Source organism: Impatiens glandulifera, chromosome 1 (genome assembly GCF_907164915.1).
Source record: "Impatiens glandulifera chromosome 1, dImpGla2.1, whole genome shotgun sequence".
NCBI classification, from domain to species: domain Eukaryota; kingdom Viridiplantae; phylum Streptophyta; class Magnoliopsida; order Ericales; family Balsaminaceae; genus Impatiens; species Impatiens glandulifera.
The window spans coordinates 23,977,956-24,005,445 of record NC_061862.1 but is presented as its reverse complement, the minus strand read 5'-3'; positions in this window follow the sequence as shown (position 1 = coordinate 24,005,445).

Sequence of the window (27,490 nt, the reverse complement as noted above, 5' to 3'; positions counted from 1 at the left end):
AATTTGCCCTGTTTCTTTTGGAATATTGTCATAGCTCATACCCTCCTTCCATTTTTCGAGCTTCATGCATTCTTTTCCACGTGTGTATGTCCCAACTCTAAAATTTTCTCAAGATTAGCCTCTTGATTGAATTTTAGGAAATACATGTCGTGACTGTTGGAGGTGACCTTCATTAGACCTTATTTTCCCCATTGCTTCATGAGTTCTTCCTTGGTGGCATCAAAAGTGGCAGGTTCTTTCCTAATATAATTACCCATTATCATTTGTTCCCATGATCGAACGCATTTTTCTTCCACGTCTGATGGTAGCTTGAACTCAAAGGGATTTTCGAGTTTTTCCACCTTTGCTTTGAACGCACCCAGGAAAATCTGTCCATTTTCTGGGATTTTGTTTTCACTTTCTTTTGCTAAGTTTTGACCCTGCTTTGTTTCTGGATTCTTCTTCCAGACTTGATCAACCTGACAATTTGGGTTCTTCTTCAGAGTATAAACATTTGTCTTGGTATATTTTGTCAACTCTTTCATTGTGTTGACGGACCATCTAACAATAATGTCATGCTCCTCTTTTTTTAGAAGGTTCCAATCTTGGAGGTAGTACAGGTTTACCTGAATAGTGATTTGTTGAGCCATTTCTTTGTTGAGAATCATTTCTCCATTCTTAGCTTGAATCAGCATCCTTAAAATTTGGTTTCTCGGCTCTTTGAGGTTTTCCCTCTCATTAAAACCAACCCTACATTTGCCTTTTGTCTTCTCTTTGGTTTCCCATGCTTTCTTGTTTACTGCATTATTCTGACATTTGTTTTCAACATTGATTTCTTCCAGACCAGCACTATTTTTCTTTTGTTCCCCTGTACTTTCCTTCTTCTTGTTGGTCGCCTCTGTTTTATTTTTCTTTCCTTTTTTCCTCTGTGACTTACCAATTTTATCGGATTGATTCTAATTCTCAAAAGAATCAGAAACAAATTCATTTGAAAAAAATTGTTTATTTGGGCAATCAGTATGTATTTCATTTTTTCTCTTATTTCCGTTGACATTCATCTTAATAGAATTATCGAAGGCTATAGTGGAAGAAGGCATACCTGGAGCTTTTCTTCAAACAACGGCGTTTATCGTGAAGCGCGATTAGAACGGTTGAAACCCTAACGACACTTGTGGATGATCCAACGGGGGTTTCCGCGACACTGTCGATCGTGTCGTTCGTGGCGATCGTATCGTTTGTGCCGATCTTGACTTCGATTGTGTGGTATATTAACTGTGTCGCTCGTGCCACGGTGAATACAACAAAGTGTGATCCGTACGATTGAAACCTGTTAGGATTGGGGACGCCCTTGGAGGACCGGGGTTGTTTCCGGTTTTAGGAAGGATGGCCGCTTACAACACACACAACACTTTGGTGATAGTCCGGTTAGAGACTATAACCGTTCTCAGCACTTCGCAAACTGTCACAGACTCTTGAACCGGGTTCAAGGGCGGAAATGTCTGTTTCAGTCTGAAGCAATGTATGCGACTTAGATGATGTTTAGAAGGAGTCGGTTTTAGAAATATGAGTGGATCGGTTTTTGATATAAGGAGTAAGATTGTTTTGGTTAGGTTAAGTGAGTAAGTAGTAAATGAAGGAAATGACACGAGACAAGATTTTTTATGGATGTTCGGAGCAAACCCTCCTACGTCACCCCTTCTTCTCAAGTTATGAGAAGGATCTCCACTAACTTTTAAAGTTACAACAATGACACAGCCGGTCGAGCCCAACTCGCTACTCGCCGGTTACACCAATTCACTCTTGATGTAATACACAAATACAACACAAACACACACACACAAAGCTTCCGGTTAATGACACAACGATTTTGAATCGCGCGTAAGATTTCTTTATCTCTCTAAGATTTTCATAACTTGTGTCTCCATTAATGAGGTCGCTTCGTCTTCCTTTTATAGTGAGGACGATCCCAACGGTTACTTTCTTCTCTCACCGTGGGATTGATCAATCCAGCGTCACGTCGGTGCAGGAAGGTTGCTTGCACGTTTTACCTTCCTCAACACTTGGCAAGCATGCAGACACCTCTGAGTATAAGATGACGTAACCGGTTTGCAGATTTGGACACGTGTCAGGCATGCACCTTCCGGTTGTCGACGTCGGATCAGTAAATCATCATTGCTTTCCTTGCATGCTTCTGATTGGATCTTATCTTCTTTTATTCCTTCGAGACACGTCTATTTCGTCATATTACGTCATTTCTACAAATTGTAGTTTCCGGTTTGTTTCTTACACAGTATAGTCCGGCTGGAATGTAAACTTGTCTTTGCTAGCCGGTCTCTTGAGAGAGTTAAAACCGGTTCCTCTGATCTTGACTTGATCACTTGGAACTGGATTTCTTTGAAGTGTTCTTCATCCGGTTTTATGAGGCTCCAGCCGATTTATACAATTCGATCTGTTCCTGCACATAGAAGTTAATAGTTGTTTAGTTTTTCTGGCCGGTTCCAAAAATTAACTTACTTAATTTTTCTATCAATTTCTCCCTTTTTGATTATTTAGAATAAATATTCAAAACTTGTAATGTATGGCCGGTTTTGAAAATTAACTTACTTAATTTTTCTTATCAATTTCTCCCTTTTTGATTATTTAGAATAAATATTCAAAACTTGTAATGTATGGTCGGTTTTGAAAAATCTATTTAACAATTTTGCCTTTTTGATGTTTTTCTGTTTAAGAAAAATTTCAAAACACGTTTTGATTTTTCAAAGGATATTTAAGAAATTAATAACTTTAGAGTATGATAAAAACGACTGAGTTCTGAAACCAAATCAAACATAGATAAATTGTTCTTAAGGAAATAAAAGAAACTAAGCTTTGGATGGTCCCCCTTTTCAATTTCTTTTTCCTTCCGCCTTCTTTCTTCTTCTTCTCTTGCCCTCCATTCCCTGTCTCGTCGTTCAACATCGAATTGTCATCCGGCCCATATACTTGAGATGTCGGGAGTTCGTTTGCCGAATCCAAAACCGGCACAGGCCGGTTTTGGTGGACGAGGCGTTTGAGCAACAATCGGTCTGGAGCTTGGGGTTGCGGTTGAGATTTCGACTGCCTTCTTCTTACGCCGGTTGAGTTCTTCGAGGTCCTCTTCTTCTTCTTCGTCAAGAGGTTGCACTTTAGTCTGACAGGTTCGATCACTCTTCGACTGTTTTGTTCTACCAGCTTCATCACATGTGCAACCGCTTTTCGCTTGTTCTTATTCCTCGTCTTCATAGCGTGCGAGGGTTGAGCCAGTATGGGTTCTTGGAGATCTGCCTGTTCTTCCTCATTACACTACTTGGCCAACTCATGATCTTTTTCTTCAAGTTCCTTCCTTAACCGTTCCCTCTCCCTTTCTTCGTCTTGAAGTTTCTTTGCGGTTTCGGCATCAGAATTGATTTGCTCTTGAGTTTTGCTCACTTGAAGTTTGGACAATTCCCCAATCTGAACAGCCATAGCCTGCAACATATCTACCAAAGGAGCGGTTGCAGTTTGGACAGATTCTGCGATCAATGATTTGACTGAAGTTTGCACAGCTTCGTCTATCATCGACCTGATCGATGTTTGAGCGGTGTTGGCCATTTCGGTTTGAACTGATCCCCGGATAGTGTTCGTCAGGTTGGTTTCGACGGTTGCAATCTTCTCATCGGTTGCAATGTTGTAGTTCCCAAGGCAAGAGATGATTGTATCGATCACTACTTGCTTTACCTGCTCAAGTTCCGGAGCCTTATCAGTTTGAGGAGGATCTCTTCCCCGGTTTTCTGCTATCATGGAAGTCTCCCCGGCAGCAAAGAAAGGTTTGCTTTGATATAAGTCGGCATGGGTTAAGTGATGTCTGCAATCGTTCCTCCATTTTGCGTCGAGCCGGTCAACACTTTTAATGAGTTTTTCCCGCACTAGGTGAAACCGTTCAAACATTCTCGATTCAATAGGAGTTAAAACTGCTCCTTCTGCTTCTCTCAATGCATCTTCTACTGCTTGTAACCGGGCGTATTCATGAATCACCGCGGTTTTGCTGAATGCGGCTTGGATAACATTGGTATTTGCCAGCTTGAGAGCCACTTCTTCTAATTCTAAGAGTCTCTCCCAATGTTTGTTACCACTCATCTCTGGGATCATGTCTGACAACTTTGTCTCACAGCGGAGTTTGACCCATAAGTGGTATGGTGATATCAACTCACCAGCATCTTTGTCCATATCCCTAAGGAGCCGCTCAAACATCTCCTCCTCTTCTTCTACGGACATGATGACCTCGGCTTCGGTCATAATCTCAGGTTGGGAGCCGGTTTGCATAACACATTTTCCCTTTACCGCGGAATCTTCGAGTAAAACCTCTTTGCCCTTGTTAACCTAAACTGGCCCTTCAAGTATGATTGTTGAATCAGCTGGCCCATCTTGGGCCGATTGGATCGTTGTGTCGATTGGAACGGACTTGTTCCCCGCCGAACCGAATGGTTCCTTTTCTTCAATATTTCCCTCCTAAGCCGGAGGGGTGATGTTCACAGCTTTGGCCGTTTCTTCGACCGAATGAATTTCACTTTGACCGGGTATCTCAACCTGATCAGCTGGCTTAAGATGACTTGAAACATCGTCTTCGGTTTCCTTAGTAATGTTTTGGACTACGTCCACAATGACTTCTGAGGTATTTAAGCCTACATCGGCCATTACCTCATCGATGTTCTTGGTAGGGGACTTGGAGTTTTCAGAGTGAATAATAACCTCTGCTGCCTCCTTTGATATTGACTCGGTTTCTTGGCTCCCCGAGGGTTCGGTTTGCCTTGGTGATTGAGAGTCGACATGGATGGGATGAACGGTGTTGATGGGAATAGGCTGAAAGACGTCTCCGGTTCTCTTCGGCGAATGATCCGAGGAGAGAGTTTTCTCGGAGTCAGCTGGCTTGTTGGAGCTCTTCTTTGTGGACGACTTATTCCTTCCCTTTTTCTTCTAGGAGGCCTCGGCTTGAACCGCCTTCCCCTTAGGTTTTTCTAGTTTTGAACCTTCTTCAGCCGGAGCGGATGAACTGGTTCCCTTTGAAGACTTCGTTCTGGATGACTTCGGTTTAGCTGCTTTGGCAGTCTTCTTGCTCATTGGCTCTGAGTTAAGAATGTTAGCGGGTGGGAGCGGTTCACCTTCACCAAGTTCCACATTAAGAAACTTAAGAATTTTGACGATCTGCATCGCGAAAGCCTGAACCCGGCCATCCTTTTGTATTACCATCTCACAGAATTGTTCGAAGATAACAGCTCCCCAATCTATCTTGTCACCGCGGACAATAGCCATCATCATTTTTAGCTTAAGTTTGGTCAGGTTAACGAAGTTACCTCCTCTACCCTGAATTGAACGAGAGATGATATTCAGCAACCACTTGAACTCCGGTTTTAGTTTGTTCTTCCGGCTTGAGTGAGTCACCAGATCCTGATCGTCAGCCGATATCACCAACCGGACTGCGTTTGATTCTGCATCGGTCAAGCTGGTCTTGAAGTCCAACCCAGTATTTGGCAAACCGAGTGCTTCAGAGAATAGCTCCTCCGTGATATTCACCTCTTTGCCGATGACGGTGGCGGAGACTTTCCTCTTCGTTAAAGTCGTCGTCGCCAGAAACTCCATAACTGCCGTCGGGTGCACGACGAACGGACCAGACAAGAACGCTTCCAATCCCGAATCTCTTAGAGATTGAAGCACAGCCTTGTTTTCCTCCCCGGCGTGTTCGTCGATGTCGTTGAAATCGACCTGCAACATCCATTGAAAAGGTGCTTTACCTAGAGCCATGTTGATCTTGTGAAAGAAAAAGATGAAGAACAGCGATGAACGGAAGTTAGAGAGACTTTGAAGATTTGAGATTTTTAGAGAGAGAAAGCGTGTGTAGAGAATGAACTGCTCTGGACTTATATAGTGGGCGGTTTCGAACGGTTGGGAGACGAACCGTCGCTTGGTTATATTTTGGCGCCAACTTTCCCTCCAAAAGTTACTGCAGTAACTTTCGGCGGTAAATGCGGAGAATACAATGGGCGGTAAATTTTGTGCGGTAAAACCGTGGGCGGTAAGTTTTTCAAACTTTTCGTTTTTGCTTGAGATTTTGATTTACCGGAAGCTTTGTTGACCGGAAGTTTCGTTTAACATGAAGTCTTATGTTTATTGATTTCGAAACCGGAAAGAAAGATATTGAATAACCGGAGACTTCTTAAAAATTAGAAAATTTTATAGATAAGTCCGAAAGAGTAGTGAAGTGGTTTTCGGTCGTACAACAAAATGACCTAAAACCGGAAAGAAAAATAAACAATTTAATCTATATCTATCCAATCCCCTTCTACCATTCTAACAAGCCACTTGGACACGGTGTTGTCGGGTGTCCGTTCCTCAATCCTCGATATCCATCTATCTAGCATGGATAGAGTTAGAGTGTTGGCCGGTCCGACAGGGACACCGGGCCTGAGATTGCGGCGATGAGTCTCCAAAAATCGAGAGATTTGTGGAGCAAAACCGATCTTTCCTCTTGGAGCGGTTATGAGCTGCTTCAAATTGTTGAAGAGGTAGGAGGACCAGTTGATTGGCGATTTGCGGATGATGGCTATCATGATGTCGAAAGCCTCCCGGTTATAATTTTGGTTTGTCATTCGGCCCATGATAGACCGCTGAACCAAATCATGAAAGACTTGGTAGTGAGGGGCGAGTTTTTCTTTCTTCCCGTGGTCGTCGACCGGTTCGATGGAAGAGGAGAAGATATAGCCAAAGTCTTCCTTAACTGGAAAGAATGGCGTTGGAAAGTCAGAAAATTCTTCGGTTGGAAGGTTGAAGAAGGCAGAAAAATGCTCTTCGATAAGCCGAAGAAATTTTCCGTCAATGATGGTCCTTATACTACCATCATCAAGAATGTGCCCATTGTTGAAGAACTCGCACACCTCCTCTACGAGGATGGTGTCTGATCCTTCAAGGATGTTTTGAAGCCCCGATTCTATGATCGGTTGAAAGATGGTATCGTGAAACCTGTCATCTTTTATTTCTTCGAAGTTGACGACGATCGTGTTTCTTAGTTCAGCAGTCATTTTGGAAAAGAGTGGGAATGAGAATCAAAAGGAGTTCTTTAAGCTTTCAAGCTTTAGAGAGAGGAGTAATGGAAGCGTGCTTGAAGATGAAGGATTGAGCCCTTTTTTATAGCTTGAGCGGTTGGGTGCATTAAATGAGAATATTTTGAAAAATCAGACCGTTTGTGTCTAGTCATACATGTTTTGTCAATTTTCAAGAGGATAAGAGTGTGTCTAGTCAAATCGGATCAGGCATGCTTCTTGAAAACGAATATCTCTGTTTCCAAGAGTGATTTGATTTGGTTTGATAAGGCGCATTTAATGTTGGTCATTTACTTTAGGATTTTCTAATTTTTGACTGAAATGGAAAGAAAAGATCTTCATTAATTCAAAGTGTCAAACCGGTAGTACAACAAAATTACCGGTTTGGGAAAGGATAAAAGGAGGAGAGATGATTTAAACATTAGATGACCTAGCCGCTTGATTCATCTTTGCCTTAGCTGCTTCCCATCGGTCGATCAGCTCTTGGACTCTCTCCTTAGTGAACACATGTTTTGGATGGAGAGTGACAAAAGGTCCGGAATGGATGTCCAGACTAGCATAAAAACCGCTTAGCTGAGGAGCGTAGTCAGTTTTGTTTGAAAGAAGCATCTTCTTCAGGTTGTTGAAGATGATCCAGGACCAATTTACCAGTGTCCCAACCGTAACAGCGATCATCATCTCGAAAAGCCTTTGGGTGTAGTAATAGCCTTTCTCTCTGCCCAGAACGGACTTTCCCAGAATCTCACAAAGAAGCTGGTACTTGTGAGAGAATTGGCTTTTAGTACCCCAGGGTCTAACCGGGATGTCAGAGTTAGAGAACCGATGACACATTTCTTCCATGGTCAGCGGAGAGTAGGTTAAATCAGTTACCCCTTCAGTGGGCAAACTGCAGTATTCAGCGAAATCCGTCTCGCTGAATAGAAATGATTGACCGTAAACTTGTGCAACGATTATGTCTCGATCCACCTCCTTTGCGGTCTGGAAGAATTCATCGACTACTAGGTAGTCGAGAATGAATCTGTTTCAAGAAACCCTCTTAGCCCGCTTCTTTCAACGGCTAAGAACATTTCTTTGACATCATGATCTTCGTATTGGTAGATCGAGTTGAAATCAGCCAATAAGATTTTCTTTGCTAGTGAGTGGGAGTTCATGTTCTTGAGAGAGTTTAAGCTCAAGACAGTTTTTGTGAATAGTGAATTTTGTGAAAATTTGTGAGAATTTGAGGTTGGTTTATATAGCCAGGGGTTCGACTAGATCAATAGGTTAAGCATGCTTAGTGATGTCATCAATTAGTTAATAGGTTTTAACTTGTTGAAGTATATAATGTTTATTTCCAATGCAAAACTAATTATTACCAAGATATTCATGATGGCAAAAATCTATTGACAAGATGTGAGTCTCCATCTCTTGATGATGGACACATGTCGTCATCTCGATTGCGGTAGACTGTTTATTTATTACAGGCTACATTTCTCAAAATATGCATAAAAACGCGGTTGACTATCCTAAGTTAACCGGAAAAGTTCAATCCATCGAAACCAGAGTGCATTTGTACTAAGCGGTTTTCTATAACCAGTTTTAGTTGAATATTTTTGTTCCGATTGTGAAGAAATGTTGAGTCACATCAACATTTGTTCAACTTTGGATTACATATATCCACTTCTACCAAGTCATTTCAACTGTATAGTAAGTATACACGTGATTTGACATTATGAAGTGATCAGGCATAACCGAAGACTTCCTCCCGATTAGCATTCTTGAATTTTCAATGGCCTATTTGAATATGGTTTGAGAAGCGAGAGCTTCTTCCTGAACACATATCCTGCTTTTTCATTATTATGTATGTAATTGTATGCATGCATGATCATGATATAAGTTGCTTAACATCAGTAATTCCTAGAATATTTCTGAAATGAGAAAACTTAGCTTCCTGTAGCGGTTTCGTGAAGATGTCGGCTACTTGTTGCTCTGTCGAGACGTATTCCAACCGGATGTGTTTCTCCTGAACGTGATCCCGGATGAAATGATGTCTTATATCAATGTGTTTTGTTCTTGAGTGCAACACCGGATTATATGTGATCGCTATCGCGCTGGTGTTGTCACAGAATATTTGAGATTCCTTGGCTTCTACACCAAAGTCCCTTAGTTGTTGTTTGATCTAGAGGAGTTGTGCACAGCAGATCCCGGCTGCTATATACTCTGCCTCTGCGGTTGATGTTGCAACTGAGGTCTGTTTCTTGCTGCTCCAGGTAACTAGCCGGTCACCTAGGAATTGGCAAGTTCCACTTGTACTCTTTCTATCGATCTTGCATCCTGCATAATCAGCATTTGAGTAGCTTATGAGGTTGAAACTTGAGTCTTTTGGATACCAAAGTCCCACTTCTTGAGTTCCCTTCAGATATTTTAATATTCTTTTGGCCGTAGTATAATGTGATTGCTTTGGATTGGCTTGGAATCTTCCACATACTCCAACCGCAAACAAAATGTCAGGTCGGTTGGCTGTTAGGTAGAGCAATGATCCAATCATTCCTCGATATGCTGTAATGTCAACGGCTTGACCATCCTCATCTTTGTCTAGCTTTACAAAAGGACTCATTGGTGTAGCCGCCTCCGCGCATTTATCCATTCCAAACTTTTTCGATAATTCGGCTGTGTACTTCGGTTGGCTTATGAAAGTTCCGGCTTCAATCTGCTTAACCTGAAGTCCTAGGAAGAAACTCAGTTCTCCCATCATACTCATTTGAAATTTGTCAGTCATCATTTTTGAGAATTTATCACATAATTTTGGATCGGTTGATCAGAAAATAATATCATCGACATAAATTTGAACAAGTAATATGTGTTCCTTTCTCTCAAATTTGAAAAGTGTTTTGTCAACTGAACCTATTGTAAAATTGTGATCAAATAAGAATTGTGTCAACGTATCGTACCAGGCTCTTGGAGCCTGTTTCAAACCATAAAGAGCTTTGTTCAGCCGGTAAACATGGTTTTCGTGTTCTGGATTTTTGAAACCTGGAGGTTGATTAACATATACCTCTTCATTACTTTACCGTTTAGAAAAACACTTTTAACATCCATTTGAAAAACTTTGAAATTTTTGAAAGTTGCATATGCTAAGAATATTCTAATGGCCTCAAGTCTATCTACAGGGGCAAATGATTCTTCAAAATCAACGCCTTCTTCCTGTTTATAGCCTTGAGCCACTAACCGGGCCTTGTTCCTCGTAATTAAACCGTCTTCATTGAGTTTATTTCTGAATATCCATCGTGTTCCTATAACCGGTTTATTTTTCGGTCTAGGGACTAGGTACCAGACTTTATTTCTTTCAAACTCGTTTAATTCCTCTTGCATTGCTAGGATCCAATCGGGATCTCACAATGCTTCATCCACCTTTTTCGGCTCAATTTGTGATATGAAAGCTGAGTTTTCATAGTGTTCCAAATTTTGTTGCCTAGTTCGGACGGGTGAGAATATGTTACCTATTACTAGTTCAAGAGGATGATTTTTATTCCTTCTGAGGTTTATCCGATACGTGTCTATCAAGCTTTCGGTTGGCTGATCAAGGTTAGACTGATCGGTAGGTTGAACAGAGTCAGACCGACCGATTTCTTCAGTCGAAACTGAAGAGTCAACTTTCTGCGGTAAAGCAGCTTGAGCAGGCTGAGGTTCAGCATCAACCGCTTGATCATTGACAAATCGTCTAAAAACCGGAACCTCGTCTTCATCATCAGAATAGATATTGAAATTTTCCATTCTGTTGTGAAGGTCGAAGGGTAATGCAGTGTTTCGTTCAACCGACTCATCAAAAAGAACGTGGGATGTTTCTTCAACTGTTAAAGTCCTAGTATTATATATCATATAGGCTTACTTACAGCTGAATATCCCAACATTATTCCCTCATCGGATTTAGCATCAAAAGCGGTCAAGTAATTCTTGTTGTTGTTGTGAACAAAACATTTACTACCAAAAATTCGAAAATACCGTATGTTTGGAATTCGATCATAGTATATTTCAAAAGGAGTTTTAGAAAAACGTTTAGTTACTAAAGATCGGTTTTGAGTGTAGCATGCGGTATTGATAGCTTCAGCCCAAAACTTTTGAGCAACACCCGAATCAGCTATCATTGACCTTGCGGCTTCCTTGAGAGTTCGGTTTCTTCTCTCAGCCAGGCCGTTTTGTTGAGGAGTTCTGGCACTAGACAACTCGTGTCTAATACCGGAGTCATCAAGAAAAGTGGTTAAACTGCTATTTATAAACTCAATTCCTCTATTACTTCTGATTTTGTTTACTCGAATAGATTTTTCATTTTGTATTCTCAAAATCAATATGATCAGGTTTGGAGTTGCTTGATTTTTAGAGGCTAGAAATGTTACCCAAGTAAATTTAGAATAGTCATCAATAACTACCATAGTATAATGCATGCCTCCTAGACTAGTTACTTTAACCGGACCAAACAAATCCATATGCAAAAGTTCTAAACATCGTTCAGATTAATAGCTTCCTTTACTTTTGAAAGATGACTTTATTTGTTTGTCCATTTGACATGCAGCACATACTTTATCTTTTGAAAACTTAACATTTGGAAAACCGTGAACTAGCTTTTTAGAACATATAAAGCTTATTGTTTTGAAATTCAAGTGGTTTAGCCGTTTATGCCAAAGCCAGTTTGGATCATTTCCGGATATCATGCACACAAGTTTTTCAAAATTAGTTTTCCAAATAACTTTGTAAATATTTCTCATTCGGTTACCGGTTAAAAGGATATCATTTTGCTGATTCTTAACTAAGCATGCATTTTTATGAAATTCAACTTTATAACCCACATCACACATTTGACTTATACTCAATAGATTAAAATGCAGTTCTTCTACCAGTAATACGTTATTTATGGATAGGTTACCATGGACAATCTTACCATTGCCCACGGTTTTACCTTTCGAGTTGTCACTGAATGTTATAACTGCTCCGGTTTCATACTTGATGTCGGTTAGTAGCTCATCGTTGTCGGTCATGTGTCTTGAACATCCGTTGTCCAGATACCATTCCGAGTTCTTTAGCCGGTTGCTTCTCCTAACCTACAAAAGAAAATTATTTACACATTTTTGGTACCCACATTCAGTTGGGTCCATGGTTGATTAGTCCCTTTGGGATCCAGACTTGAATAAGTCGGATCACTTTCCCGGTATCTGTTCTTATAATGTTTGGCTTAACTTCTTGACCATTGCTCAAGAATGCCTTATGTTGTGATGAGTTTCTTTGAGACTGAGATCTGTTTGTTTTATTTTGTTTCCGGTTGGCTTTCCTTCTCTCAGGATGAAGCCAGTTTTCTGATTCAGTCGGACTTACATACTTAAGTTCTTTTTCCGGTTTTAGTTTGTGTTCTTCCTTATTTTCGGTTGTTGAAACCTTGACAAATCTTATGAATGGAAGATTGTCTCTCGTGAGTTTCATCCCGTTAGGTTGTTTTGATTCGTTTTGTTTGTTTGGTTCGTAACCGATACCAAATCTAAATTTAGGATGTCTTTTATAATTACACATCTGTTTTACGGCTTGACGAGATCTCTCCCACGCAGCCGTAACATACAGTGCTCGTTCATCGGTTTCAGTTACCGGTTGAACTGTCTCCTCATTATCTAAGAATAGTTCATCCGGTTCATACATTGCGGTTTTGCATGACTTAGCAACGATACTACTTGACTCTACGGTTTTAGGTTCTACCAGAGTCGGTATGTATGCAGATATGTTTCTGAACTCAGCGACCATTTCATTGAGTGCAGAAATCAAATCTTCCTTAGAGAACTCATTAGAAGAGAAATCAAATACCTCTTCGTCGTTCGCCATGAAACAGGTTACCCTTTCTTCATTATCTTCATTATCGGAGTACGTCCACTCGCTTCCGCCGTCGGATGCAATGAGTACTTTCTGAATCTCCTTCCCTTTGTCAGCATGCTGGTCGTCGTTTCTCCGGTAGTCGTTCCGTTGGTTGTCATTTCTCCGGTAGTTGTTCCATTGGTAGTTATTACCCTGGTACCGGTTGCCTTGATAGTTGTTGTCTTGATAGTTTCCTTGATAGTTTCCTTCCGGTTTTATGTCGTCTCTCCTTGGTTTTCTACATTCTGACCTGAAATGTCCAAAACCGTCACAGTTATAACATCTTTTATTTGATTTATCTACATAATTAAAATTAAAGTCGTTATTAGATGGAGGCTGATTCTTCTTCATGAATCTCCCAAATTTCTAAGCTAGCATCGCCATCACATCTTCACTGATCTGATCAGCGTTTTTGACTGGAGCCGGAACGGTTGATACTTGGACCGCCGGTTCCACCGATGTAACCAAAGCTCTAGTTGCGGTTGACGTGGATGCTTCATCTTCGATCCGAGACTTAATCTCGAACTCGTAGGCTTTTAGATCCTCAAATACGTCATGCAGCTTCATCTGCCCGAGGGTGCTTGATTCCCTCATCACCATGGTCTTGATATCCCATGTGCTCGGCAGTGATCTTAAGGCTTTAATGATTACTTCACGGTTGTCGTATTTCTTTCCGAGTGTTTGAAGCTCGTTGACCACGCTGGTGAACCGGTTACTGAATTCCTTCATATTTTCCCCCGGTTTCATCCTGATGTTTTCATATTTCTGTGTAGCCACCAAGATTTTGTTCTCCTTTGTTCTTTCGTTTCCTTCATGGATCTGAATGATCGTTTCCCAGGCTTCCTTTGCATTATCGCAGTCTGATATCTTGTTCAAGTTGTTATCATCTATAGTCTTATAGATGTGCCTCATGCAATGGTTGTCCAGGTTACTCCGTCTTCGATCTTCACTTGTCCATTCGTCTAACTCCTTGTTTATCTTGATTGGCCCCTCTTTCAGAACTCGGCTCATCTCATCATCTAGAGTGATCAGATGTAGATACATCTGTTTCTTCCAACTGCTAAACGCTTCACTGTTTAGCATTGGTGGCTTGTCGCTATTGGTCATGCTTCCCATCTTCTTCGGTTGCTTGAGTGTTAAGAACCTCGCTCTGATAACACTTGTTAGGATCGGGGACGCCCTTGGAGGACCGGGGTTGTTTCCGGTTTTAGGAAGGGTGGCCGCTTACAACACACACAACACTTTGGTGATAGTCCGGTTAGAGACTATAACCGTTCTCAGCACTTCGCAAACTGTCACAGACTCTTGAACCGGGTTTAAGGGCGGAAATGTCTGTTTCAATCTGAAGCAACGTATGCGACTTAGATGATGTTTAGAAGGAGTCGGTTTTAGAAATATGAGTGGACCGGTTTTTGATATAAGGAGTAAGATTGTTTTGGTTAGGTTAAGTGAGTAAGCAGTAAATAAAGGAAATGACACGAGACAAGATTTTTTATGGATGTTCGGAGCAAACCCTCCTATGTCACCCCTTCTTCTCAGGTTATGAGAAGGATCTCCACTAACTTTTAAAGTTACAACAATGACACAGCCGGTCGAGCCCAACTCGCTACTCGCCGGTTACACCAATTCACTCTTGATGTAATACACAAATACAACACAAACACACACACAAAGCTTCCGGTTAATGACACAACGGTTTTGAATCGCGCGTAAGATTTCTTTATCCCTCTAAGATTTTCGTAACTTGTTTCGCCATTAATGAGGTCGCTTCGTCTTCCTTTTATAGTGAGGACGATCCCAACGGTTACTTTCTTCTCTCACTGTGGGATTGGTCAATCTAGCGTCACGCCGATGCAGGAAGGTTGCTTGCACGTTTCACCTTCCTCAACACTTGGCAAGCATGCAGACACCTCTGAGTATAAGATGACGTAACCGGTTTGCAGATTTGGACACGTGTCAGGCATGCACCTTCCGGTTGTCGACGTCGGATCAGTAAATCATCATTGCTTTCCTTGCATGCTTCTGATCGGATCTTATCTTATTTTATTCCTTCGAGACACGTCTATTTCTTCATATTACGTCATTTCTGCAAATTGTAGTTTTCGGTTTATTTCTTACACAGTATAGTTCGGCTGAAATGTAAACTTGTCTTTGCTAGACGGTCTCTTGAGAGAGTTAAAACCGGTTCCTCTGATCTTGACTTGATCACTTGGAACTGGATTTCTTTGAAGTGTTCTTCATCCAGTTTTATGAGGCTCCAGCCGGTTTATACAATTCGATCTGTTCCTGCACATAAAAGTTAATAGTTGTTTAGTTTTTCTGGTCGGTTCCAAAAATTAACTTACTTAATTTTTCTATCAATTTCTCCCTTTTTGATTATTTAGAATAAATATTCAAAACTTGTAATGTATGGCCGGTTTTGAAAATTAACTTACTTAATTTTTCTTATCAAAACCCTAGTAGCGATTGCGAAATAGAGGATTTCGTGGCTATGTCGATTGTGCTGTTTTTGTGAATCGTGTCGTTCATGACAATCGTGCTATTCGTGTCGATCATGCCATCGATTGTGTTGTGTCAACTGTGTTGATCGTGTCGTCGATTGTGATGTGTCAATCGTATCTCCAGAGCTTTTCACTCACATTACCTGATTTTTTTGTTAAAACAAGGCACTATTATTCATGAGAAAAATGTTGGAGATTTTCATGGAGGAGAAGGGAGATCTAGAATCGGAGAGACGGTTTTTCAATTTCCTTGTCTTACGCTTGATATTCGCTTTAGAGTTGTGATCAGAATTAAAATATTGGTTTAGAAGGTTAAAGTATTTTATTATTTACTTTTATTTATTAGAAATTGGATAATATAATTAGGGGTGAGCATAATATGGGTTTACCCAAACCCAACCTTAACCCAAACCCAAAATATTAATTTGGGTTGGTTAATATGGGTTGGGTTGAGTATGGGTTGGGTTGAGTATGGGTTGAGTTTAATTTGGGTTGGGTTAGGGTTACCCAAATTACCCAAATTATATAAATTTAGTTTAATTCTATATTATTAATCCAATATAAACTAATCATTTTCCAACTTTAAGTCGAACACGTTTTTGACATGTTTAACATATTTTTCATACGTTTAACACGTTTTGCACACATTTAACACGTTTTAAATATTTTTAACACGTTTCACTTATAACATGTTTTTTACATTTTTAACACGTTTTTTTACACGTTTAACACGTTTAACACGTTTTTCATACGTTTAATACGTTTTTCACACATTTTCACATTTTTGACACGTTTTCACATTTTCACGTTTTTGACATGTTTTCACGTTTTTGACACGTTTAACACGTTTTTGACATGTTTAACACATTTTCACACTAATAACACGTTTTTCACGTTTTTGTCACGTTAAACACGTTTTTGACATGTTTAATACGTTTAACACGTTTTTGACAAGTTTAACACGTTTTTTTACGTTTTTGCACGTTTAACACGTTTTTGATAAGTTTAACACGATTTTCACGTTTTTGGCACATTTAACACGTTTTAAACATATTTAACACGTTTTTGATAAGTTTAACACGATTTTCACGTTTTTGGACGTTTACCACGTTTTTGACATTTTAACACGTTTTTTTTATATGTTTAACACGTTTTTCACACGTTTAACACGTTTTTAATATTTTTATCACGTTTTCACACTTAAAACATGTTTTTCACACGTTTAACACGTTTTTATATTTTTGGCACGTTTAACAAATTTTTGACATGTTTAACACGTTTTCATACTAATAACACGTTTTTCTCATGTTTAACACGTTTTTGACATGTTTAATACATTTAACGCGTTTTTGACAAATTTAACACGTTTTTCTTACGTTTTTGGCACGTTTAACACGTTTTTAACATAATTAACACGTTAACTCGGTTTTCACGTTTTTGGCACGTTTAACACATTTTTAACATTTTAACACGTTTTTGATATGTTAAACACGTGTTTCACACGTTTAACACGTGTTTCACACATTTAATATGTTTTTCACGTTTTTGGCATTTTAAACACGTTTTTGACATCTTTGACACGTTTTTCACACATTAACACGTTTTTCACATTTTGATACGTTTAATACGTTTTTGACATGTTTAACATGTTTTTCACATTCTTAACACGTTTAAATGTTTGTAACATGTTTAATACGTTTGTAACATGTTTAACATATTTTTCACGTTTTTGACATTTTAACACGTTTTACACATTTAACATATTTTTGACATGTTTAGCATATTATTTTGCACGTTAACACGTTTTGAAAATTTTTAACACATTTTGTCACGTTTAACACGTTTTTGGCATTTTTGACACGTTTAATATGTTTTTCACACGTTTGACATTAAACGTGTGAAAACGTATTAAACGTGTCAAAAATGAGAAAAACATATTAAACGTGTCAAAAACGTGTTAAACGTATCAAAATGTGCCAAAAATGAGGAAAACGTGTTAAACGTGCCAAAAAAGTGGAATATGTGTCAAAACGTGCCAAAAACGTGAAAAACGTGTGAAAACATGTTAAACATGTTACAAACGTGTTAAACATGTTACAAACGTGTTAAACGTGTTAATAATGTGAAAAACGTGAAAAACATGTTAAACATGTCAAAATGTGTTAAACGTGCCAAAAACGTGAAAAATGTGTCAAAATGTGTTAGATATGTCATAATCGTGAAAAATATGTCAAACATGTGAAAAACGTGTTAAACATGTCAAAACATGAAAATAGTGTCCAACGTGTCAAATGTGTTAAACGTGTTGAATGTGTGAAAAATGTATTAAACGTGTCGAAAACGTATTAAACGTGTCGAAAACGTGAAAAACGTATAAAAAAATGTGATAAACGTCTCAAAACGTGGAAAACGTGTCAAAACGTGTTAAACGTGTCAAAACGTGTTAAACGTGCCAAAAATGTGAAAAACGTGTGAAACGTGTCAATAATGTGAAAAACGTATTAAACGTGTCGAAAACGTGTTAAACGTGTCAAAACGTGTCAAAAACGTGTCAAATGTGTCAATAACGTGTTAAACATGCCAAAAAACATGAAAAACGTGAAAAACGTGTCAAAAACGTGTTAAACGTCTCAAAACGTGTTAAACGTGTCAAAACGTGTTAAACGTGCCAAAAATGTGAAAAACGAGTGAAACGTGTCAATAATGTGAAAAACGTATTAAACGTGTCGAAAACGTGTTAAACGTGTTAAAACGTGTCAAAAACATGGAAAACGTGTTAAACGTGTCAAAACGTGCCAAAAACGTGTGAAACGTGTCAAAATGTGGAAAATATGTTAAACGTGTCAAAACGTGTTAAAACGTGTTAAACGTGCCAAAATGTGTCAAAATGTGTTAAATCTGTCGAAAACGTGAAAAAACGTGTCAAAACGTGTCAAACGTGTCAAAAACGTGTTAAACGTTTCAAAAACGTGTTAAACGTGTTAAAAACGTGCTAAACATGCCAAAAACATGAAAAACGTGTTCAACGTCTCAAAAATGTGTTAAACGTGCCAAAAACGTGTTAAACGTGTCAAAAACGTGTTAAATGTATGAAAACGTGTTAAAATTGTCAAAAACGTGAAAAGCGTGTTAAACGAATAAAAATGTGTTAAATGAGTCAAATACATGTTAAATAAAAAAATTTAAAAAAAAATAATTTGGGTTACCCAACCCATACTCAACCCAACCCATACCCAACCCATATTAGTAAATAATATGGGTTGAATTATGGATTGGGTAAATTTAATTTGGGTTGAATATGGGTTGGGTAATACGGGTTGGGTTTACCCGTTTGCTCACCCCTAAATATAATCACAAGCAACTATTTTAATGGTGGTTGGCTGGAATCCAAACCCTTCATCATTAGTTCCCTCAATGACCCAATTCTTACTATTAACAAAAATAGTAACACGGCCTCTACAAAGAGGACCAAGATCAAAAACTTAATCATACTTCCAAATTATTGATCTTAAGTTTAGAGAAATGTGGACAACGTTAGGACATCAGGTTAGATATCTTGTCTTGAAATAACAGAAATATAGATATAAATTATGCTACAAATAAATTAATTAAATACAATATTACAAAGAACGAAATCATTAGAATACAATGTTGATTCGAGACATGTGCTTAGCACATTTCCCTTAAAATAGTTCAATTGTCTCCCCTTGTGCTGGAGCTTATTACAGATGGCTGTCTCCTAGGGTACAACGAATCTAGTAGTGTTTCAGCACTAGAATCACTACGTAGAAAACTTGACAAATTACCTGAATCGATCACCGTGTTTCAACGGAAATACGACGAGTCAAGAACTCAAAAACACTTGATTGAGTGAAAAACTCAAAGAACACTCAAGTAAACAAAGAAATACCTTTCGAATTCTAAAGAGATAATAAAATGAGTGAAGAAGAGATATGAGATCTTTTAAGAGTTTCAACATTAAGAGGATATTTATAGCTGGAAATTAAATCATCACAATAAATTCATTTATCAATCCAACGGCTGATAATTCATCCAACGGATGTTATTCCTAGACTCTTGACATTTCAAGACTTTTGGCGTTTGATCTTATCCATTTGAATTTGGTATGAATTTATATTTATTTGGATTAAATTATATTTAATTTATTTATCCAAATTCTCATTTCCATTTAATTAATGGAATTAGTTTAGAAAAATTGAAGGTATTAAAATAATAATTTAAGATAAAATGTGGTACTCATTTTATCCCAAAAAATTATTTATTTAACCCAAAAATATGCACACACAAAAATGGAAAATTATTTTTCATATTTATTTTAAATATTTTGTGTATTTTAAAGATTTAAAAATAAAGTCAAAAGGGTGAAAGAAAAATCAATTTCAAATAAACTCTTATAATGTTTTACAATAAAAATAAATCAGTAATCCGGTATAGCCAAAACCTTACAGCAGAAACCAGAGCCATCGGATAGGCATTGGATTTTCATCCAATGCTCCAGCGCTGCCAGCGTCGCCCGTTACAAGGAGTGCGTATCCGCGAAGCAGGTGATCAACTAACGCGCGCTCCAGCATTGTTAGCTGAAACGCAATGGAACGCCCGAAACACGTTAGAACCCAGACGGAACACAAACGGAATGCTTTGTGTCCGCATTTTCGCCTGAAATGACTTTGCTTCATTTACGGCCTTCGTCTTTGTCGTGACGCCGGATGGATAATCATCCGCAGCCATCTTTTATTTTTCAAAAATGGAATTTTTTCATTTTTGGATGGATTGCTTTCGTTCAAAAGTTAGAATGATCAACCTGCTTCGGTGATTATTTCCCCTACATCTAGGTGCATTATTGATGCCTATTTCGGCAATTGGCTGGAAGAACAGCTAAAACACCATAAGTGGTGTTTGACTAATTCAAGCTCACTTGGCTAATTAACCTACTTAGAGAGATTATAAATAGTCTCCATTGATCATTTTGAAGCTAAAAGATAACATCTTCAGCCCTATCCTCCTCAAACTCGCAAGTTGTGACTATGATGATAGGAATTGGAATGGGAATATCCAAGTATGAAGTTGAAGAATAGCAGCTTTTTTTTCATTCTTATCTGGGATTAAAAAATAAAAGTAACAGCCTTCAAACCTTGATTTTCCCCTTTCTTTTTAGTTCGACTAAGTGACTTCCTCAAGGATTTGTTTCGGTTGAATAAGCAACTTTCACAAATGTGAATGTTGTCTTGTCTAAAGTTGACCGTGAAATAGACCACTATAGTAATCAAATTGGGTGGGTTCAATCAGAAGAAATCGAAAATCAGTCATTGAAGTTCAAAACTTTGGTTTTTTTTAATTCTGTATAAGACCTTAAAGCTTGAATCTAGGCATCCCAAAAGCTTCCCTAAAGCCTAAGGAGTGTTCTTCAATACTTGTTAAACTTCTAATCATCCTTTAATTCATATTATCGGTTTGAAATTGAAATTTATATATTTCAGTTTTTATAAACTTGTATGTTGTATGGTTCTTGAATTTTTTGATTGGAAATCGATCTAAGGATCATTTAAAAGCTTTCTGTGAAAACTAGGATCGATCAATTGATCTAAAATGAAAAAACCCAAATTTAAATTTGGAAACATTGAAAAACGGGTTTTATGTTCTTGGGCTAATCCTCAAAAATAGCCGCTCAAAAAGCTTTCCAGCATGTTTCTAATGATGTTTGACAATTATTTGAATCATGTTTGATCCATCACGATAATGTTTGATCAAAATCAAAAAATTGAAAATAATTGAAAATTTTCAATTCTTGAATTCGTCCAAAAGAACATCTAGTGTTCATGATTTGGTGTCAATCAATTATATGAACTATAAGAAAGCTATTAGAAAACTCCTTACACTTCATTAAAGCTTTAAAACCAAAACTCAAATTTTGGCCCTAAATTGTTTTGATGAAAACGAACCTCGTCTAGGTTGAATCACACATTGAGATGATGTTCATAATGTTCCTATGAGCTTTGTGAATCTTCCTGAGGCCTTTGATCAAAGAATTCAAGCCTCCTTCAAAATTATAAAACTTTCAACTTTGATGTTCTTGAGGACCGATAGGTCCAACCAGGACTAAGAGATCCGATCGAGGATCTTTGGTCATGATTGAGAGGTCGGACTAAGAAAATTCGACCAGGACTGAGAGGTCCAACCGAGGCTTTTTAGCCATGACCGAGAGGTCCGACTGAGGCTTTTCAGCCAAAACCGAGAGGTTCAACCAAGGATTTTTACATCCGACCGAGAAGTCGAACCTAAGATCGAAGAGTCTCGCACCCGACCGAGAATTATAGCCAAGGACTGAGAGGCCTTAGCATCTCAACTAAGAATCCTTAGCCAGGACCAATGGAGATCTGACCTAGGACCGAGGGCTTTTTAGCCTGACCGATAAAAATGAACTCAGGACCGAGGACATCGGTCCTAAGGCCTATTTGGTTCTAATTTTAAAAATTCCAAAATTATTTTTATAATTTTGGAACCCTAAATAATTTTCTAAAAATCCTAGAAAATTAAAAAATGATTTCAAAATATTTTTAGGATATTTCCACAAAAAATATTTTGATAAAGACTCGTTTAGGATTTAGTTTTTAAACTCTAATGCCTTTAAATACTGATGTTCTTCAGGTATTTTTCCTCTCTAGTCAACGTCATCAGCAACCGCTACCAGCATTTAAATATTGTTATTATAATTTTCAAATACACAAAAATATGTGCATTTCTATGACTAGAAGAATAATTGGTTAAATAAAACGTTATACAACCGATTTTCAAAAGCCGAGACTTTATAATGTAGAGACCGTTTTTAAAACGGGTACGAATCCCTTCCTCGAGTATCACCAAACTTTGAATTAAAACGAATCTCTGATGAAAAATACGTTTGTACACGTACACATTTTTATTGATTTTAAAAATCAATTAACGACTCTGTTTTTAAATAAATAATCTTTTAAATTAATTAATTTAAACACAAATTTTCAAAAATCAATTTTTGTTTTGATTATAACAAATCTAAAGATTATTTAGACTTCAACCAAAATTAATTATTTTCATAATTAATTTCAAAAGCTGTCAGATATTATTTAAAATCTTTTAAAATAATGTTTATTTAAAAAAGAGTTCTGATGCGCAAATCGATGTTAAAATTCTCGAACCTCAAGCTTTTTCGGGATCAATGATTTTTCGGGTTACAGAAGTGAAGACCCAAAATTAAACTAACAAATATATATAATCTCATTACGCCTTTTAACTCATCTTATGGTGACTTGTGCTTGTGCTTGATCTCGATCACATAGTCTTTCTGCAAACTCTTTTAGTACACCACTTTCGCTTTAGAAGTAATATGTTACACTACTACTAACAAAGATACAGGATTATGTTCTACTATGACTTCTAACTTCAATGTATTTCTCCATAATCAGACATTTTCATTTGTTCCTCACTCGTCACAACAAAATATTGTCGGGTTGCAAATGATTTCAAAATTAAACATAAAGATGTTGGTTGAACTCGTTTTTATCAACCATCTCACATTGGTTATGCAAAAATATCTAGTTTCAAAGTCAAACCATAGTCAGTCGTAAGTATTCATTCTTACACTTGATGAAAAGGTATCCAGTGACAAACCTTAAGGTTTTTATTCATCTTGAACTTTTTAATCATGTTTGTCAGTTGTCTCCCCCAACACAATTTATGGCCTCAAACATCCCTCGAAGTTTGGTATGTTACATTCCAAGCTCTTTTACAACTTTTTAATAATTTATAAATTAATCATTACTAACTTAAGAAATAATAAGCTAACAATTTACTAACATGTAAACTAAGAATTACTAATCCAATAAAATAAAAACAAATAACAGTTACTAACTTATTAATAATCAATAAATTAACAGTTACTAATTTAACAAATAATAAGCTAACAATAATATATAAACAAATTAACAATTTCTACCAATGGATAGAAGATTGATAGGTAAAAACTATGTTAAGAAATGTTATTTTTTATTGTAGGAAGATTGTAACCTAGTTAAAGTTAAAATAGATATTCAATGTTGCATTCAAACAATGTCTTGTGAAAAACAGAAGAACAACTAATCTTTTGTGAAAATTAAACAATCATTCATCTTCCTACAAAAGGAAATGATCCATGAAAGGAGCCTCGAGATTTTCATTCAAGTAAGAAAACACAATTAATGGTTACAGTGGCGGACCCAGAAATATTTTCTCGGGGGGGCCAAATACATAATAAAGTAGCATTTTTTGGCTATCAAATAAATGCATTTTTTAATTAAAATTTTACTCGATAATTACATAAAAATACTAATAAGCACAATTACTAAATTATTCTTGTCCATGAGTCGGTACAAAAGAAGACAAATATCTTCATTACGTTGACTATACCAATCAATCAATTCAAGAAAATTTCCTTTATTTGATGAACTACTTGACTCATCATGTCCTCGAAAAGGTAATCCTTGCCTCAATAGAAAGCGTGTTACATCAAATATTGTCGTTAAACATGTGTGATAATTTATTTCTATATCACGACCATGTGTACGTAAAACGTTTCTCACGTTATGTCTTTGATCTTAAAATGATTCAAATTGAATTCTAGCTTCATTATGACAACTATTTGAAGTTCTCATATGACGATTGAATCTTTCTAATGCTCTTTTTCAATTTTTGTACTCATCTCCTATAAATGTATCATCTACGTTTTCTCTATTTAAATGTTTGAATAGATAACACCAAAAACAAAATGATGCATTTTTTGATTTGCTATATTCTAACCATGTATATTTGATCAGTAACATTAGACTCATTAGTAAGCTCATTAATTGATTGAGAAGACTCATGTTGGTCATGTGATGTAGAAGTACAAATTCGTTTATAGAACATCTTCATTATTCTATATCCTACATAAAATAGATGATTAAAAATAAATATGTGTCACAACCCCTAAATAAAATCTAACAAATACATTTATTTGTTGAAATAATTTAAAATTAATTTAAAATTAAGAAATATAAAATAATATTTTATTCTTATATTTATATAAATGGTTATTTTACCCTTATATTTATAAGTAATTTGTATTATTAATTATATTAAAATTAATAAAATATATATATAAATAAATTATAATATAAATATAGTTTTAAAATAAATAATAATATTATATAATTTTCATTATTTTATATATAATTCTTTATATTTTAACTTATATAAATAAATGTTATTTGTATATTAACTAAAATTTATGTATTATTATAAATATTGTATTTTAGAAAATATTTTTTTTTATAAAATAAAATATTAATAATAATTACTTTAATAAAATTATATTTGAAATTAGAATACTAATTGTGAGGTTATAATTATAGTAGAGGCAGGGTTTGATCACCTGACCTCTACTATACATTTCAACTCCAAAACCACTGAGGCAAAGTCTTATTTGATAAACATATATATATAATATCTTAAAAGTTTTACCCTGATTGGGGGAGGCCTGGACCCCCTTGTAGGTCCGCCACTGAATGGTTACAAACTTCATGTCTGGAATCTCTCACCCGCCAAACTTGCACCTCGCGTCTAGAATCTTCACCTGCAGGCTGCTATACGGCGTCTCGCAAATGAAGTTATGGATGTTGCCGGTTGTGCTAAACCTAGGTAAAGTCTTCACCCTAAGACTCCTCTCTAAAATTTTAGATACATACAAAACACATTTTAATATATTAAATTTTTTAATATTAATAACCCACAAAAGTAGCTGTAATAAAATAAAAATGTTTTTACAACTAAATTCCAAATCCATTTCATGAAGTCTCCTATCCAACAAAACATAAAAATCTCAAATCTTATAGAGTAAGAGTTTTTATAATTGAGTTTATTACCAAATTTAACAACATTCAAAATTCATTTTATGTTATTTATTATGAATATCATTTATTATTTTGTAGCATTATATATTAATAATCAAGTTTTTTTTATTAAAAATTACTTATCTTTTCAAAATCACTGCATATCAATATTTTTAAATAAAAAATAATAATAAATCACTTAACAAACTCTAATAAAACTAGGAAGATTGCGACCGACAGACTTGGATTATCAATGCCTTAAGCGCATTACGGATTTGAGTTCTTGACTAGTTCACTCGCTCGTTGGTCGTTCACGTCTTTATGTTTGCTGAGGACTTGTCGTTGGGCCTACGCTTTCTTCAATTCAAAATTGACTGGTTCGCTACTACATGAGAGGGGGAACCCTTTCCGTCCCCATCCCGCTCTCATTACAGACTGCGCTACGTCTTCCAATCTCTTTCCTTGGAGCATTTCCCACTACAAAACCTGAAGTTCAGCTTTAAGTGAACACAGCTCGCTCGCCTTCTTCTTATAATCCGTGCTCGCAGTTCCTATCTGCGACTTCTAGCGTTCAATCTCCACTTTCATTTTACTAGTCTATTTTACCGGCTCAATAGTTTTGATGAAAGACCATCTTTTTTGCTTCTTCATGTTGTGATCGCAGCTTCTTTGTCTTGCGATCGCATTAACATGGCGTTGTCTTCTGTTTGATCCTCTCGAGTCGAGCCCAAAAGATCTCATTCAGGATTGGACTGCTGAATCTTGATTTTGAACATGGAATTACCGGTAGCAGAAAGGCGATAAAGACTAATCTTCGAATTCCGCTTTCAAACTAGTCCCGTCCTTGCTTTTCTAAGAAGTTACTATCCCCTCGGGCAAGCATAAGATAAGATTTGTATGAAAGAGATTTCGTTGAACCCTTTGACTCTGTTGACTCTGAAGCTTGATTTCACACTGACAGGTTTGAAGGAAATTTGATTAACTAACCATTTCTTACTCCCACTACTGAATCACCTGCGACAGCAGGGACGGATACAGGTACTCGCTTACTTGATTGGCTCAAATATGGCAGCTCTTCAATTACATCGAACCTCGCATGGATTTCTTTTTACCACAATCAGCCACCCTTCCTTCTATTCTTTTTCCATAAGTCAAGCTGGCTAGCCAAAGCTTCTTGAATGACCACGGCTTCTGCACACGGATAAAAATATAAATAAAATAAATTTAATAAAATATATTCAATGTTTAAAATTTTTAGTAAATCACGAATAATATATTAAAATAAAACACTCTCATTCCACATTTTATTCACTTCGGTAAAACATCCCATCTTCTCACATAACTTATCACATATTTTCCCAATAAACCTCTCATCTCATGATCTTACACTTTCATTTTGGTCAAATCAAAAATCTCAAACATTACCAATCTCTTTTTTACCCTCACTTTAGTTTATCAATGCTCAATCGACCTCTCATCTCGTGACCTTAAATCACTCGGACTGACCAACCATCTCATTCCACATTTATCTATCAATTCAAATCAGACTTCTCATATCGTGACCTTAACTTTCACTTCGGTCAAACAATTAATCTTTGAGCATATTTTAACCACCAATATCAATTAATTTCTTTCCCAATCGACATCTATCTCGATACATTACTTTCACTTCGACTAACATTTCATATTTATCCACCAATCACAATCGACCTCTATTCTCTCGAAGATCTTACTTTCACTTCATTAAATAACTCATTTTCTCACATATTTTATAATATACAACTTGACATTCTATCCCCTCTTCTAGCCTAGCGGCAAGAAGATATTGATATTAACCCTAAGTTCTTAGGTTCGAGCCAATGCCGCCTAGTTAAATAGTTAATTGTGTTTACGGGCTACATACTTAATTAGTTGTCCCGTTTTTTATTTTATTTTTACAACTTGACATTCTTATCCTCACTTCGGCTAACCATACATCTCATTTCACATTTATTCATCAATTTACAATCAACCTCCCATCTTAAGACCTTACTTTCATTTGTCAAACAACTCATCTCTTAACATATTTTACAATATACAACTCGACCTTTTTTATCCTCAATTCGACTAACCATCCATCTCATTCTACATTTATCCACCCCAATAATCG